Below are 17,660 nucleotides of genomic sequence, written 5' to 3' on the forward strand. Positions count from 1 at the left end.
CCACTAATATTAATCAATCAAACAATTACGGATTTAATTGACTAAATTGGCACGAGATTAATAAATCACATTGAACATCGGGCCCTTGACATCCAATTAATAAAATAATCCCATAAAAATTAAATCAGACAACATGCAAATATTAATAGATAAAGGAACGCGTGAAAACTAATTAGATCTCACAGATTTTCGGGACTGCGCCGTCGAGTTGACCCTTGACTAGATGGAAGACTTAGCCACGCCGCATAATTAAATCATCACACGAATTAATGGATTGCAAAGGCATAGCGTTTTTTTACTAGAAAGCAAGGAATGAAAGATGTTTTTCCCGTTGGAAAATTTTGTCGAACACCTGGCGTGTGTCAGAGGCCAGTCCAAAGAAAGAAGGAAAAACTAAAGCTACCCTAAAAGACTAAAACTAGATATCCCCTGCTACCCTACGTTATCCCTATTTAAGCAACAAAAGAAAGATGACTAAAGGCTATCTACGTGGTCCCCACACATGTGGACAAAGCCTTCCAAGTACTTCTTGCCCCCCCAAATCTCTTTCCGTAGCTTTCTTTTAAGAGCCCAAATGACTAGATGCCTTCCACTAGCTTGTGATCCCCACCAATTCAAGGGCCCAAGAATTGAAGCCCTTAGAAGTCTCCATATTTTCCATAAAGTCCCTCCTTTTTGGTAGTTGTCTGCTTTATTCCTGAAATTAAATCCAGATACCAAATATGAGTAAATATCAGCAATTAACACAATATTTATCAGGGATAAAAGGAAAAATTAATAATAAAATTACTAACAAATTATACCCTATCAATTCCCCCCACACCTAGACCATGCTTGCCCTCAAGCATAAGAAAAGTGGACAGACCCCAAAAGTTGACAGTGGTCATCACTCTTATCTACTACATTGCCAAGAGTTTCAAGAGAAAATCATATATTGAGCATTAGTGATTAAAATTCAAGAAGCATCCCCCTCGGTTAGCCCCTAAACTGCAAATTCCTTCAATTTCCAGGTTAACTACTCTAAGAAAAAGGAATGGCACACAACATTTATCAGCTAGTGGTCCGAATATTCACACAAGTCTCCATATCTAGTCCATAAACCGGCAAGCTTTCCCATTATTTATTCTCTCTTTTTTTCCGTTTTGTTTTTTTTCTCTTTTTTTTCTTAACAAGGCACATAATAATATTTGACACAAGAAGACTTAGTCTTTAGCCGCCGGAGCCTTTTGACGCGAACTCCAACATTTTTAGATGAAGGAGCCCGGTTACTCAGCTCCTACCGCTATACAACCACGTACTCATATAAAGTACCACCTTTTGACGCGAGAAACGACACTTTTAGGTGCCGAATCCTGGTTACTCAGTAGTAACTCATGGCGGAGTACAGTCCAGATTATTCACAGCCAAGCAAAGCCAAAAACACATAATAAAAACACTAAGAACCAAAAATAGGAGCAGCTCACCTCATTATTGCCAAACGTAGAGAACTGGAGTTAATATTGGACCAGTTCACATTAAAATGCCAACAGTCATTCCCTATGCCTAGAAAAATTAACAAAGAAATCACAAGAATCAAGCAGTCCGATATTCACCAAGGAGACATCTCGAATCCAACCACACTAACCCGATACATTATATTTAAAAAAAACTTGGCAAAAGTAGAACTAGAGTCAATGAACCAAGATTTTTCTCTCTTTTTTTTTTGTTTTTTTTTTAAATAGTCACATAGGATTAAAACTAAGAATTAAAACTACAATTAATAGTCACAAAGAAAGAAAATAAGCAACTAGAATTAAAACTAAAAACTAATAAAACTAGAAACTATTAAAAACTAAAAACTACTAAAACTACTAAAAACTAAGAACTACTAAAAACTAAGAACTAAAACTGAAAACTAAAAATTACTAAGAACTAAAAACTACTAAAAACGGAAAACACTAGCACCCCCTTAGACCCCCCCACACCTATAGGACATATTGTCCGCAATGTGACAAATATAAAACAAAAGTGAGAGGGAAATGGACCAAACTTCCCTGAAATCGGGTCATAGCGGAGGGCGAGGTGGAAACGGAGGTGCAAAGCCTGTATGAAGCAGAAACTGCGCCAAATTCTGTGCCATGCCGGCGACATTGGCGTCCACGTTGACCATCCGAGCCTCCAAAGCATGAACTTGCTCCCGGAGTTGTTGCCATTCAGAAGTCTCACGGCGTGGAGGTGGTGCAGAAGATGACGGCCCAGCCGTGTCCTCGGCCGACTCATGAAATGAAGAGGGTCCTTGTGACAGCCCCACCTCCCCCTAAGGCGAACCAAAGGGTTCAGCGGACCGCCTGCCCAGCTCTCGCCGGGACTCACTACAATTCTCAAATAAAATACATCACTCACATCCAATAACATAGGGTACAAGCTCAAGAATAAACGAAATAACATTTTTCAAACTTAGAACGAGATAAGATACATTACAAATCTCAAGTAAGGGTATCATTCCCCGAATAAGACAAAAGTTCTCAGTTCTCAAATAATTACATCAAATACTTATCAAGTGAATCGAATTCAAATTATATATGAGATATCCCTTCAGGCACTAATCACTCAATACAAGCGCTTTCTTTGGCCTCGAGCCTTGTGGGAAAAAATTATTTTTGGGGGGTCACTAATTAAGTCTCAGAACTTCTACTTCCAAACCTGTTAAGGAAAACAAATTGGGGTGAGCTAACGCTCAGTGAGGTCAAGGGAAAAACATGCAAGCATGCTAGCAAAGATACAATACAAAGCAATAACTCGAGTAACCAATAACTGCGAAACATTAAGCAATTAGGGAATTTAATCACAATAAAAGGATACGGGAGCTCTCAGGAGCTAATCCACGCGCGATCCAAGCTCAGGTAGTTGACCCTCCGTCAACTTTCACAGTTATCCATGTAGAACTCCACTTACTACCTCCAGCCACCATGACACCCTCTTGGATCCGTAACCAAACAAGCATGTAGGTGGTATCACTTAACAAGTATACCTAGCAAGACCCCTTATTTGGATCAAGTTATAACACTTCCCAAGATTCACCAAGTTTCTCGACCAAGCCCTTGCCGGCTCGAGTTACAAGGCTAGCCAATGGGTTGGGGCGTCCCCTCCATTCACTTTTAGGTCGATGAGACGAAACTCCAATCGACAAGATTTGGTCATAGCATTGAGACGGGATGAGCGGTATCTCCTACCCTAAAAGGGCATGATACATTCTGCCGCTCAATGCTCACGAAAAACACTTTCATTTGCATTCACATGTAACACGTATCACTTATTAAGCAAGCAATTTCATGAAAGAGAGGACAAGGGCGATAAAGTACGCCCTAGCCTCATTAACTAGCAAGTACAAGAATCATTTCATTTAAACACTTCACATGCACTTGATACTCACCAAGTATCAAAAGTCAAAGTTTGAGAAATTAGCTCTAAGACGCTTCGCCGAGAGTTCCCTCGAAGTCCTCTTGAGATCCTGAAAGTATGCAATAATGCATTGTATCTCAAATTCCAGGCCATACAGTATTCGTGTAAAGAAAAGAAATAGTCAATTTTGACTCCAAAATTCAAGTTTCCAAAGTATTTCAATTCATAAGGAACCGACTTTCAAATGAGGTCTCAAGTGATAGGTGAACTCAAGTTCACCATGAAAATAGGTTTGAAATGCTCTAAGAGTTGTAAAAATGTAACCTAGGCCCTTAAAAGAACATTTAGGTCCAAATTGGAAATTTTCACTTTTCGAGTCATTCTTGGAAAAATCAGTCCGGAAGTTCGAAAAGTCTAAAAATAGAAAATTTTACACCGTCAAAAACTCCATTCAAACCATAACAACTTTGCAGAAGGTCACTTTCCAAGAATCAAATCAGAAACAAGTCAATTTCTCCAAGAAAGTTTACTATGCATTGAAGATAGGTCAAAACAGTCCAAGTTTTCCCAATAATTTTGGAATTTCGTTAAAAATCATAGAATCAAAACTAGCCTTTGAAATTTGATATGAATGTAAATTTCCAATCCAGGTTTCAAATAAAAAAAAATGGAACTCGATTCCGATGTTCCTAGCTCAAGAAATAAAAAGTTGAAGTTCGCTAAAATTCCTGGACTGTTGACCTTTCCAGAAATTTTCCAGATTTAATGCACTTCGCTAATTAGGCCGTATCTCACTCGATTCTCAGTGAAATTGAAAACGGTTGATGGATTTAGAAACTAGGTTTACAAGGCTATATTTGTGTAGAAGAAATCATTTCCAAAATCCAGACATAAGTGGTTCAAAATCAAGCAGAAAAATGGATTTTCTGGACAGTCTCGGATGAACAGTAATAAGCAGGCAGCCAACTTTCAAAACTCGCCACGAATCGCTCGGGATGAACTAGAAAATGAGCTTGGTACCATTTTAAAGCTCTAAGAGTCTACTTTCAAATGCTACAAATGGCAGTCCATTTCGATCAACGACCAAAAGGTTATAGCTACACAAATGTTGCTGGTCAGAAAATTCTGGAGCTTGTTCCAGTTTTGCTTCTTTACTTGTAACTCAAAATTTAACCAACCATTTGGGTTGATTTTTGGTGGACAACCACAATACACATAGCACAACATATCTACACCAATTTGGAAGCTCAATTTGCACCAGAAAATTTTCGAAATTACAGGGCAGCAGCAAACAAGAAAGTCGGCAGCAAGTCAGAAATTTCAGACAGTACCTTTTCCAAATTTCTAACTTTCTTCCAACTTCATTCCATCAATCATTCTATATACATGTAACATAGCACAATATCAGCAACCAAAACATATTAATTCGTCAAATCAGCCACCAATAAGCATCCTCAAACCCTCGAGCATGTCATGAAATTGCAAGAACATAATTACTCAACCAATCAACCCAAATTCTACCATAGGTTGCAAACCCATGCTACCTTTGCTCCATTTGAGCTATAATTTTGCAAGATTGAAGTGTGGGTGAGTGAGTTACCTCAAGAACTTAGTTGGACAGCTTTAGAGCAGAAATCTTGACCGAAATTCCTCCAAGAAAACCGATGAACAGCCCCCTCTTCCAAGCTAGGATCAAAGCCCTCTAATGGATGATGAAATTTGGAAGTGGATTGAGGTAATTTTGTAAGGATTTTGGCTAGATTTTTCTTCCCATCTTCGGCCCAATAGAGAGTGACGAGAGGAGAGAGAGTGAAATCAGGTATTGTAATGAAAGTGGAGAGAATCGGTGCCTTAAGTCTAAGTGTCAACTCATGCTAGGTCCGTTTAGGGTCTTCGCGTGTCCATTTTTCGCGCTCGTTTGCAACTTTTGTGCACTAAACCTCTGAGGTAATTTCCCTAGTACATTAATAGAACATTACTAGTAGTCTAATATCATGTTCTTAAAATCTCCAATTAATCAAATTAATGTGCCTGTCGGGGCCTTTTCGGCACGCGCGCGTATAAAGGTCAAACTTAAGGGTTTTCTCGTTTGAATTTGGAAATTCAACTTATTCGATTCTAAAACTCTAAAATATGATAATCCAAATATATATATATATATATATATATATATATATATATATATATATATATATATATATATAACAATAAAAATCACGATAAGCAATTCATCTTGAATAAATTTGGGCATTAAAATAATATACGCGTAAAGAACCAATCGGTAAAATTTATTTTCGAGAAATTCATGTACTTTAGTATTTTTTTTTTTGGGTAACTCGAGTACGAAATATTTTTAAAATGACCAATTTAACAATATTTTGAAATAATAAAATTATGGGTCCTCACATCCTCTCCCCCTTAAGAGAATTTCGTCCTCGAAATTCATACCTTAACTCAAAAACTCCAGATGTCACTTTTGCATCCCACTCTTACGAATTGTAAAACTTTTTCCGCATTAAATATCACGTAAGTCTTGTATTCTTAATCTGTTCACGACGAGCGAGATAACAATTCCTTCATGCGGTTCACAGATTCAATTGCCTCAAGAAATTTGTCAATTCAAGAACAAATGATGTAATAACCCTTTAAATTGGTATACGCAATGAACTTTAAATATCTCGCAGATCAAATTCAATAAGATCTTATTAGCACACAAGTTTTGTCCTACTGGACCTTAACCCTAGTAATCTTTCAAAATAGATAGTAAGAGCCCTCAAGAATCAATAACTTCAAAATCATATCTAGTTCCGTATACATGTATGCAAATATTGAAGTACGAATTGAAACCTTACATTCAATAATATCTTATTGTAGTCCCCAAGTCATTTATGAGTATTACTGCCAATTTTTAACCCAAATACGACTTAAAGACCCAAATCCATTAATGCTACTGGTGTATTCATTACTCCCAATGGCATAATTGAATTTCAAAGTGCTTACTTTTCTGATGAACTAGCCTTAATCATATCTTCCTCTAGAATCCTCAATTAGTTGTAGTCCTGTATTAAATCTAACTTGGAAAGTACTACTGTCTCTTGTAGATACCCAAATGATTCATTTATGCAAGGTAAAAGATATTTATTCCTAATACCCACTTGATTCCAGTCTCGATATTATAGACATGGCTTTCTCACAAGGTTATAAGCATAACAAAATTTAGATATACGAATAAGTCATGAAATTGATTAAATGCAAAGTAAACTTTCATTTGCTATAAAAGACCATAATAGTTTCATAAAGTTAGGATAAGTTTATCAAATCATTTCAAAAGAAAAGCGAATAAACAAGATTGTAGCAAAACATGCTAAGTCATCCATGTTCAAAGCAACAAAAGATTTCATCCCTTACACAAAAGATTACAACCTTCAAAAGTCTCAGTATAGGCTAAGTTATAATCATAATTCCTGTCCTTAAGCAAAGTCAAATCCATCTTCACTCGTAGAGCTTCTAATACTTTGGTTCTTCTCACAACCATTAGTATTAACCACTCCCTCTAACACTCGACTGTTTTGCAGCAGACTTAACGAGCTGCTGAGGAGTTCATCGGGCAACTTAAAACTTAATGCTCAGGACTCCCGCATAGCAAGCATTTCCTTGTTTCCTTCAGCCCATAATCTCAGTGTGATTAAACTTGCCACAGTATCCACAAGTTACTCTACAAGTTACGGCCTGATTAGCTTGAGAATTCTCCTTTTTCTTTTTCTTCTTTTCTCTCTGCTCCACAACAAATTCATGTTCACATCTCTCTTTACGTTTCCCTTTTTTCATTATGGGAGTTTCCTTCACTACCCTTAACTTGGTTGCTAGAAATATACTGAGGTGAAACTTGAATAGTGGGTCGCATCTCCTCAAGTTTTTTTTTTCTTTCCTGAAGTTCCTCCAATACTCCTTCGTATTTCTTTTTCATTTCCAATTTCTTGTTCCATAATTCCATCTTCTCTACAAACTCTTGTTTGCATCGTTCTTCTCAGAATTCAACCAATTTAGTCTGAAATTCCAACTCCTTGCGAAGAACTTTTATTTCTATACGCATCTCTTCCAAACTTTTCATTTCATCCATTTGCTTAATCCTAACTGTCAGCCTATCAACAACTCAAAGCATCTAAATGAGTACCAAATCAAAATTTAAAACTTAACTATCCACAACCTATAAATTCTCACGCATCTAAGTCATCCAGGTATATTTACTCTTACCTCTCCACGAATTTGATACGTAAGAAAATTTACACCTACAAATAAAGTAATACCCCTTGATATAATGATATGTACTTCCGTTCTAAGGTCTTACTCACGTATGTAGTGAAACCATAAATTACACGCCATAAGAAACAAGTTCCAAACCTTGACTAAAAACTGTTACGCACTAATAAGACCAGAATCCTTTTCCTCAAAAGTTTGTCTAAATCAAACCAATCATGACCTACAAGATAAAGTCGAGACTTTTGATGTATTTTGAATGTATCTGTGGCAAAATGCGATTCAAAATTTTCAAAATTAGAGTTAAAGATACAAATTTTCTTCATGATCCAAAACTAAATTTTCTTAGTAAGAGATTTCAAATAATGTTTAACCACAATCATCAATACATATTTCAAATCTCTCAAATAGATTTAAGAAGATTAATCATGCAACTTAATGCATGAATTTTAAAACATATATATAATAATCATAACATATACATGGAGGGTGTTCCAACACTTTTCCTCAAAGTTTCGAGTTAAATCTATGTTCGGGTAAAGCGTATATTTTAGAAAATACCTTTAAGAAAGATAAATAGACATGTAGGTTCATATTCGCATAACCTGTGATCCAACACCTTTACCACCCTTTTATATCCAAACCAAGAGCTAACTCTACTAGTACATAAAATCCGATCATTTCTAATCTCTGATTCATAACAAATAGGCATTCATGTTCCTAAGAAAAGATTCGAACTTGAACTCTATCTGATTTCGATTCTCAAACGAGTTCAAAATGTGTATACATATATATATATATATATATAAATTTTGTGAAAAAGTAAAACAAGTGAATCTGGGTATAGTAATAGTCAAGTAAAATTGAAAGCGCTTTTGTTCAAGTAGAATAAATAGGTAATGAGTTCAAGTCATCTCACCAAACCAACGAAATACTTTCGGAGTTCAAACTTCATAAAAGTTGAAAGATGGCCATAGGACCACTCATAATATACGTATAAAGCAACTATTAAAATTTTGCACAAGAAAATCTCATCAAGTTCCCAACTAGGTTAATCCATTATACACTGGTAGATCTAATCTTCTGGTTTATTCTCGATTCATATTCAGTATGAGGGTCTCATTAAATTATATAAGACTATCCATCAATTTTCTCATGAGTACAGGGTTGTCTAAACCCTGGGTCACGACCCCTTTTTCCCATTCCTGCTGCTATACTTAATAGAAGTCTATAAGCACAAGAAAATAAATAATTAAACATAAAAGAACTTAATGCATATACAAGTTGCAAAAATATTTAGAATCAAAACATGCTTCTTTACATGTATCAAAAGTTATAGCACGAGTTAGAAGTCACAAAACAAGCCCAATATGTCAAATACTGCATATAGGCAATTAAGTGCCATAAAATATAGAAGTATATGCAAGCAGGATACAAAAGGCCTCACGGCGTGCACCACCCTTCCTAAGTCCTTAGTTAAACCAAAGGATCCAAATATCACTAATTTCAATTAGATCACATGCCTTTCCGAAATTAGATCCAATCAAACCATAACACAAGCTGAAACCAAAGGTTATCCATTCGAAATTCAAAATCTTTAATAAGCAAGCCACCAGCCAGAGTACCATCATCTCCAAGAATAACCAGTCTTAGGGTTTTATAGTTAAAGCCTCAAGCTCCAAGTTCAAACCCAAGAAATAAGTACAACTTGCTAACTTACGTGTCAAATGGAAACCAAGTCAATTCACACTAACTTCGTGCTCTTGAATGCGGTTATTCTATATTTCAAAGTTCCTTCAGCCCGTACACCTAAAGATAGGCTCACTCTTCTTGAAAACCAAGAATTTTAAAATATAAGAAGAGTAATCAAAGTAACCAAAAATCTTATCAAGTTCAAGATTTACATTATAAAAACATAAGTTCGTCATTCTTCCGAAAGCTCAAGATTTTTTTTTTTTTTTGTAAAGCATAGACAAATTCAAGTGTGAGAATACACCAGTATACAATCAAGGGGGAAAAACTTAGTTTAGAAAATTTTAATCTTGTATCAGCCCATCGTATACAAAATTCAACAAACTCATCAGTTATTCACAAATTTTCAGTTTGAAATTCAAGTAAAATTCACATATTTACCAAAATCAGAAAATTATACATACTTAAAGCATATATATATTATTTCCAATCATCGTTTGAAAATAAAACTAGTACATCCTCGTTTTTCTTTAGAATTTCAAAGCAGAAATTCTCTAGGAGGTAAATGGGCAGGAAAATGCATTTTATTCCTTTGAAACTCTTTTATCTTGGTTCAAAATCACCATACATGGAGTTTGACCATCAAATCCCGGTCTCTTATCCTCTATAGCCAGTACTAATAATTGTCTCAATTCTTTCCATACTTACAAGTATAATAATAATTCAAATTCATCCAATCTTTCACTACTAATTCTCATCCCATATTTTCCTTCAATATAACATCACCTAATTCCTCAATTTTTTTTTATTTCTACAAGTCCCAAGTAAGAAACTCTCAAATAATCAATTTCTGTAACCCCTAGGATACAATAGGTCCTCATTCACATAATATTCAAAATACTCCCACAGTCAGGCATCCAAAACTTTAAGCCTAAGATACACTACGAGATCTAGAGCCTGGGCTCTGATACCAACTGTGACAGTCCCACCTTCCCCTAAGGCGAACCAAAGGGTTCGGCGGACCGCCTGCCCAACTCTCGCCGGGACTCACTACAATTTTCAAATAAAATACATCACTCACATCCAATAACATAGGGTACAATCTCAAGAATAAACGAAATAACAATTTTCAAACTTAGAACGAGATAAGATACATTACAAATCTCAAGTAAGGGTATCATTCCCCGAATAAGACAAAAGTTCTCAGTTCTCAAATAATTACATCAAATACTTATCAAGTGAATCGAATTCAAATTATATATGAGATATCCCTTCAGGCACTAATCACTCAATACAAGCGCTTTCTTTGGCCTCGAGCCTTGTGGGAAAAAATTATTTTTGGGGGTCACTAATTAAGTCTCAGAACTTCCACTTCCAAACCTGTTAAGGAAAACAAATTGGGGTGAGCTAACGCTCAGTGAGGTCAAGGGAAAAACATGCAAGCATGCTAGCAAAGATACAATACAAACCAATAACTGCGAAACATTAAGCAATTAGGGAATTTAATCACAATAAAAGGATACGGGAGCTCTCAGGAGCTAATCCACGCGCGATCCAAGCTCAGGTAGTTGACCCTCCGTCAACTTTCACAGTTATCCATGTAGAACTCCACTTACTACCTCCAGCCACCATGACACCCTCTTGGATCCGTAACCAAACAAGCATGTAGGTGGTATCACTTAACAAGTATTCCTAGCAAGACCCCTTATTTGGATCAAGCTATAACACTTCCCAAGATTCACCAAGTTTCTCGACCAAACCCTTGCCGGCTCGAGTTACAAGGCTAGCCAATGGGTTGGGGCGTCCCCTCCATTCACTTTTAGGTCGATGAGACGAAACTCCAATCGACAAGATTTGGTCATAGCATTGAGACGGGATGAGCGGTACCTCCTACCCTAAAAGGGCATGATACATTCTGCCGCTCAATGCTCACGAAAAACACTTTCATTTGCATTCACATGTAACACGTATCACTTATTAAGCAAGCAATTTCATGAAAGAGAGGACAAGGGTGATAAAGTACGCCCTAGCCTCATTAACTAGCAAGTACAAGAATCATTTCATTTAAACACTTCACATGCACTTGATACTCACCAAGTATCAAAAGTCAAAGTTTGAGAAATTAGCTCTAAGACGCTTCGCCGGGAGTTCCCTCGAAGTCCTCTTGAGATCCTGAAAGTATGCAATAATGCATTGTATCTCAAATTCCAGGCCATACAGTATTCGTGTAAAGAAAAGAAATAGTCAATTTTGACTCCAAAATTCAAGTTTCCAAAGTATTTCAATTCATAAGGAACCGACTTTCAAATGAGGTCTCAAGTGATAGGTGAACTCAAGTTCACCATGAAAATAGGTTTGAAATGCTCTAAGAGTTGTAAAAATGTAACCTAGGCCCTTAAAAGAACATTTAGGTCCAAATTGAAAATTTTCACTTTTCGAGTCATTCTTGGAAAAATCAGTCCGGAAGTTCGAAAAGTCTAAAAATGGAAAATTTTACACCGTCAAAAACTCCATTCAAAGCATAACAACTTTACAGAAGGTCACTTTCCAAGAATCAAATCAGAAACAAGTCAATTTCTCCAAGAAAGTTTACTATGCATTGAAGATAGGTCAAAACAGTCCAAGTTTTCCCAATAATTTTGGAATTTCGTTAAAAATCATAGAATCAAAACTAGCCTTTGAAATTTGATATGCATGTAAATTTCCAATCCAGGTTTCAAATAAAAAAAATGGAACTCGATTCCGATGTTCCTAGCTCAAGAAATAAAAAGTTGAAGTTCGCTAAAATTCCTGGACTGTTGGCCTTTCCAGAAATTTTCCAGATTTAATGCACTTCGCTAATTAGGCCGTATCTCACTCGATTCTCAGTGAAATTGAAAACGGTTGATGGATTTAGAAACTAGGTTTACAAGGCTATATTTGTGTAGAAGAAATCATTTCCAAAATCCAGACATAAGTGGTTCAAAATCAAGCAGAAAAATGGATTTTCTGGACAGTCTCGGATGAACAGTAATAAGCAGGCAGCCAACTTTCAAAACTCGCCACGAATCGCTCGGGATGAACTAGAAAATGAGCTTGGTACCATTTTAAAGCTCTAAGAGTCTACTTTCAAATGCTACAAATGGCAGTCCATTTCGATCAACGACCAAAAGGTTATAGCTACACAAATGTTGCTGGTCAGAAAATTCTGGAGCTTGTTCCAGTTTTGCTTCTTTACTTGTAACTCAAAATTTAACCAACCATTTGGGTTGATTTTTGGTAGACAACCACAATACACATAGCACAACATATCTACACCAATTTGGAAGCTCAATTTGCACCAGAAAATTTTCGAAATTACAGGGCAGCAGCAAACAAGAAAGTCGGCAGCAAGTCAGAAATTTCAGACAGTACCTTTTCCAAATTTCTAACTTTCTTCCAACTTCATTCCGTCAATCATTCTATATACATGTAACATAGCACAATATCAGCAACCAAAACATATTAATTCATCAAATCAGCCACCAATAAGCATCCTCAAACCCTCGAGCATGTCATGAAATTGCAAGAACATAATTACTCAACCAATCAACCCAAATTCTACCATAGGTTGCAAACCCATGCTACCTTTGCTCCATTTGAGCTATAATTTTGCAAGATTGAAGTGTGGGTGAGTGAGTTACCTCAAGAACTTAGTTGGACAGCTTTAGAGCAGGAATCTTGACCGAAATTCCTCCAAGAAAACCGATGAACAGCCCCCTCTTCCAAGCTAGGATCAAAGCCCTCTAATGGATGATGAAATTTGGAAGTGGATTGAGGTAATTTTGTAAGGATTTTGGCTAGATTTTTCTTCCCATCTTCGGCCCAATAGAGAGTGACGAGAGGAGAGAGAGTGAAATCAGGTATTGTAATGAAAGTGGAGAGAATTGGTGCCTTAAGTCTAAGTGTCAACTCATGCTAGGTCCGTTTAGGGTCTTCGCGTGTCCATTTTTCGCGCTCGTTTGCAACTTTTGTGCACTAAACCTCTGAGGTAATTTCCCTAGTACATTAATAGAACATTACTAGTAGTCTAATATCATGTTCTTAAAATCTCCAATTAATCAAATTAATGTGCCTGTCGGGGCCTTTTCGGCACGCGCGCGTATAAAGGTCAAACTTAAGGGTTTTCTCGTTTGAATTTGGAAATTCAACTTATTCGATTCTAAAACTCTAAAATATGATAATCCAAATATATATATATATATATATATATATATAACAATAAAAATCACGATAAGCAATTCATCTTGAATAAATTTGGGCATTAAAATAATATACGCGTAAAGAACCAATCGGTAAAATTTATTTTCGAGAAATTCATGTACTTTAGTATTTTTTTTTGGGTAACTCGAGTACGAAATATTTTTAAAATGACCAATTTAACAATATTTTGAAATAATAAAATTATGGGTCCTCACAGTCCTGGTCGGGGCGTAGGGTGTGCACCCGGAGCTCGAGGTGGTCCCGGGGGGTAAACTGGTAGGAACCATCGGGCAAGCGCTCGATGACTCCCATCCTTTCTAAGTAATCCACATCCAAGAGCTCCATCTCGAACGCCAAATGTAGGTCATGGTCCTCCAGGTTAAGAACCCCTAGCTCTGTCGCCAAGTGAGTGATAAAGGACCCAAGGATAAGGGGTTTGTTCTTTTTGGCCAAGACCGTCTTGAACTGTGCTGCCAACCAACACCCCAAGTTGACCTTGATGTTATTCTGCATACACCAAATGAAGAAAAACTCGGGACGAGAGAGAATGCCGGAGCTGTCCTTGCGACCGGAATAGCTGTAGGCTAAGAATCGCTGGACGTATCTGGAGCTAGGGTCCCTAAGAAAAGAGGTCCTAGACCTAGAAGGATCGTAGCGTTCCCCATCGACGGACATGTCCTCCCATAAATCATGGTAGCAGGAGAGGAATGGCTCTACGTAGTCACAGGCACTCTCCGCATACTCCCTAGTCTCTGCATACTCTCTAGTAATGAACCCAAATGCCAGATTAAATTCGGTAATCGAAAAATTAAATTCCCGACCCATCAGATGGAAGCGAATGACATTAGGTGTCGCAACGGTGAACCTCGAGGGCAGCTCAAACTCAAAGGTAGAATAAAACTCCCGCGTTAGCTCGACAAAGGCGGGGCAAAAGATATCTAGATATGGACGCCGCCCGATGGCTGTAAACATCTGCTCGACCTCCTCTCGTATGCCGAGGCCCATCATGGTAAATTTGTCACTAATCTTACAAGGTATGATACGCCGCTCACAGACTTTGGCATACCTCTGCTGATCCGCAGGTCTAGTGAAGGTCAAGTGCCCTCCAAAGTGAGCTGGGGTATCTACCTGAGCACCCCTACCCCTACCCAAACGGGTTCGGACATTAGAAGAGTACGGTAGGTTGGTAGGTATATTCACAGGAATAGATGCCTGTGGAGGGGGCTGAGAACGAGAGGCTCTAGACCTAGAGGATGATTTTGGTCGCACCATGTCCTCCAACAGTGAACTCAAACCAACAAGAAGCTTCAACAGGTATAGAAACCAGCAAATGTAACTAGCAAAGGAAACTCAGCAGAACAAAGCAAGAATGTCCAGTAGTAACCCAATCAAGAACAAAAAGAAGGATTTCAGTAATTAAAGATGCCCAGTCAAGGCCTTCCCACCTCAAAAGTTGAAGCAATCAGTCAGAGGTCCCCCCCAACAATGAAATTGTGCAAACCCCAATAATTCCTCCAGCAATACAAGCAAACTAGACCTCAGCACATGGACTCACGACTGCAATATGTCAGCTCACCCCAAAAATTTCAACAAATGGCTCCAGTTGGCCAATCAATTGCACAAGTTCACCCAATTCCAAAATAAAAAAATAGCAATTCCAAGCAAGAATAATCCAACCAGTACCACTGGTATGACCCAGGCAACAATATCACTATGGAATGACCCAGGCAGTACCACTAAGTATTAAGAAATTGGGCGGCAACTGCGAATTACCTCCACCGTAGATGGTAGCCAAACGAAATGGGATAGAAAGAGCCGGTGTTGGCTGCAGTGGAAATGGTCAACGGCGAACAGAGCAGGGGCAGGTGGAACAGAGGCTGCTGCCGCGCCGGTGCGCCTGTGGTTGCGCTAGGAGGGAGCCGCATGTGGAGGCTGCGGCGCAGTAGAGCTGGTGGTAGGACGGTCGCGGGACTGAGGTGGACTGAGATGGCAGGCGATGGAGCTACAGCAGCGGCGACTGCGGACCGGAGAGAGAGGGATAGATCTGGCGGCGTGCGCATGCGTCAGTGAGGACTGCGTGTGGTTAGAGTGGGCGATGGTAATGTAAGGCTGCACTGGTGGCAGCGTGGGTAGTGGAGGAGGGTGGCTGGGTGTATGGGGGAAGAGATGGAATGGGAGGCGGCGTGCGCGGAGGGGAGCAGAGGAGAGGAAAGAAGGAAAAGAGAAAGAAAGAAGAAGAGAGAAAGAAAGAAAAGAAAGAGTTTTTTTTTTTTTGCAAGGAAATTGCTTCGGTTAAGAGGAAAAACTTTTTTTTCTTTTTTCTTTCGTTGAAAAATCAAAGACTAGCTACGGTTAAGGAGAAAGAAAATTTTTCCCTTTGATTTCGTATTTCTTCCTATTTTTTCTTTTTGTCCCCTCTTTTTTTTTTCTTTGAATCCTTACCTTTCCCGCGAATGTGACGCGGGCGCGTCAAGAGAGCAAGAGCGCTCCCAGAAGTTCAGGTCGTGAGCTTTCTGCACGTCACCACGCGGGCACGTCATGAGGGCAAGAGATCTCCCAAAAGTTCAGGTTGTGAGCTTCTTGTACGTCACCACGCGGGTACCTCCAATTCGCGTTTTATAAGTCGCGTTTCCTGCCCAAAACTTGCAGGAATGAAAACGCGACTGAAAACGCGCCTTCAACTCGCGTTTTATAAGTCGCGTTTCCTGCCCAAAACTTGCAGGAATGGAAACGCGACTGAAAACGCGCCTCCAACTCACGTTTTCTAAGGAAACGTGCAGAAATGGAAACGCGACTGTGCAGGTAAACGCGACTTCGAGTCGCGTTTTTGAATCTTGACCCCTTCCTGCTCTTCATCAGGCGGGCGCGTCAAGAGGAAATGCCACCTACATATCAGCAAAAACGAAACCTGAAACCCAAAATCAGTCGAATTCAAGGGAAATATATTTAAACTATCACACGAAATCAAACAAACAATTAAAAGAAACAATTGGGTTGCCTCCCAATGAGCGCCTTTCTTTAACGTCTTTGGCTAGACGTCGTCCAAAACTTTGCTTAAACTAAGCAAATCGAGTCTTCCAAGTGCACCATCTCCACCCGTTCAATTGGAACCCCTTCATAATACGGCTTGAAACGATGACCATTCACTACAAATTTCTTCTCAGTTTTCAAACTTTTGATCTCTACTGCACCATAATGAAAGACATTAGTCACAACAAAAGGACCAACCCACCGAGAACGTAACTTACCTGGAAATAACTTCAATTTGGAGTGGTACAGTAGAACTTTTTGCCCACACTCGAATGTCTTCCTTGAGATCTGTTGGTCATGGAAAATCTTATTTTTCTCCTTATAAATTACCGCATTTTCATAAGCTTCATTGCGAATCTCCTCCAACTCCTGTAATTGTAACTTCCTTTGGATTCCGCCCTCCTCAATATCCATATTGCATTGTTTAACCGCCCAAAATGCTTTATGCTCGAACTCTACTGGAAGATGACACGGCTTACCAAATACCAACCTATAGGGAGACATCCCTATAGGTGTCTTGTATGCCGTCCGATAGGCCCAGAGTGCATCTTCCAACCGTTGACTCCAATCTTTTCTATCGGGGCGCACCATTTTCTCCAAGATGGACTTTATCTCCCGATTTTACATCTCCGCTTGACCATTGATCTGGGGGTGATACGACGTTGAGACTCTGTGGAGTACACCATACTTGCGAAATAACGCAGCTACGGTTTTGTTGCAGAAGTGCGTTCCCCTATCACTGACAATAGCTCTTGGCATTCCAAATCGCACAAAAATATTAAATCTGATAAAATCTGCAACCACTTTCGAGTCATTAGTTCGAGTGGCCTTAGCCTCCACCCATTTAGACACATAATCAACTGCCAGCAAAATATACAGAAAACCAAATGAAGTAGGAAAAGGCCCCATGAAATCTATACCCCAGACATCAAAAATTTCTACAAAAATCATCGGGACTTGGGGCATATGATCTCTACGGGCTATATTACCTACCCTTTGACAGCGATCACATGACTTACAAAACACATATGCATCCTTAAACAATGAAGACCAATAAAATCCACTTTCTAAAACTTTAT

The 17,660-nt window shown here is 38.6% G+C and overlaps 2 long non-coding RNA genes across 4 annotated transcripts; both read right to left on the minus strand.

Moving 5' to 3' along the window:
- Nucleotides 1–270: 270 nt before the first annotated feature.
- LOC140007621 (uncharacterized) lies at nt 271–5,201 on the minus strand. Of its 2 annotated transcripts, XR_011814921.1 has the most exons (4): nt 4,982–5,201; nt 4,713–4,759; nt 3,413–3,490; nt 271–2,682 (listed from the first exon to the last, which is right to left on the minus strand). It is a non-coding gene; the product is annotated as an uncharacterized lncRNA (long non-coding RNA). The 2 variants fall into 2 exon arrangements; XR_011814920.1 differs by lacking the exon at nt 4,713–4,759.
- A 5,264-nt stretch (nt 5,202–10,465) lies between these two features.
- LOC113688911 (uncharacterized) lies at nt 10,466–13,212 on the minus strand. Of its 2 annotated transcripts, none has more exons than XR_003448143.2 (3): nt 12,993–13,212; nt 11,425–11,502; nt 10,466–10,710 (listed from the first exon to the last, which is right to left on the minus strand). It is a non-coding gene; the product is annotated as an uncharacterized lncRNA (long non-coding RNA). The 2 variants fall into 2 exon arrangements; XR_003448142.2 differs by lacking the exon at nt 12,993–13,212 and adding an exon at nt 12,724–12,783.
- Between the last annotated feature and the right edge of the window lie 4,448 nt (nt 13,213–17,660).

Source organism: Coffea arabica, chromosome 5c, assembly GCF_036785885.1.
Source record: "Coffea arabica cultivar ET-39 chromosome 5c, Coffea Arabica ET-39 HiFi, whole genome shotgun sequence".
NCBI lineage: Eukaryota > Viridiplantae > Streptophyta > Magnoliopsida > Gentianales > Rubiaceae > Coffea > Coffea arabica.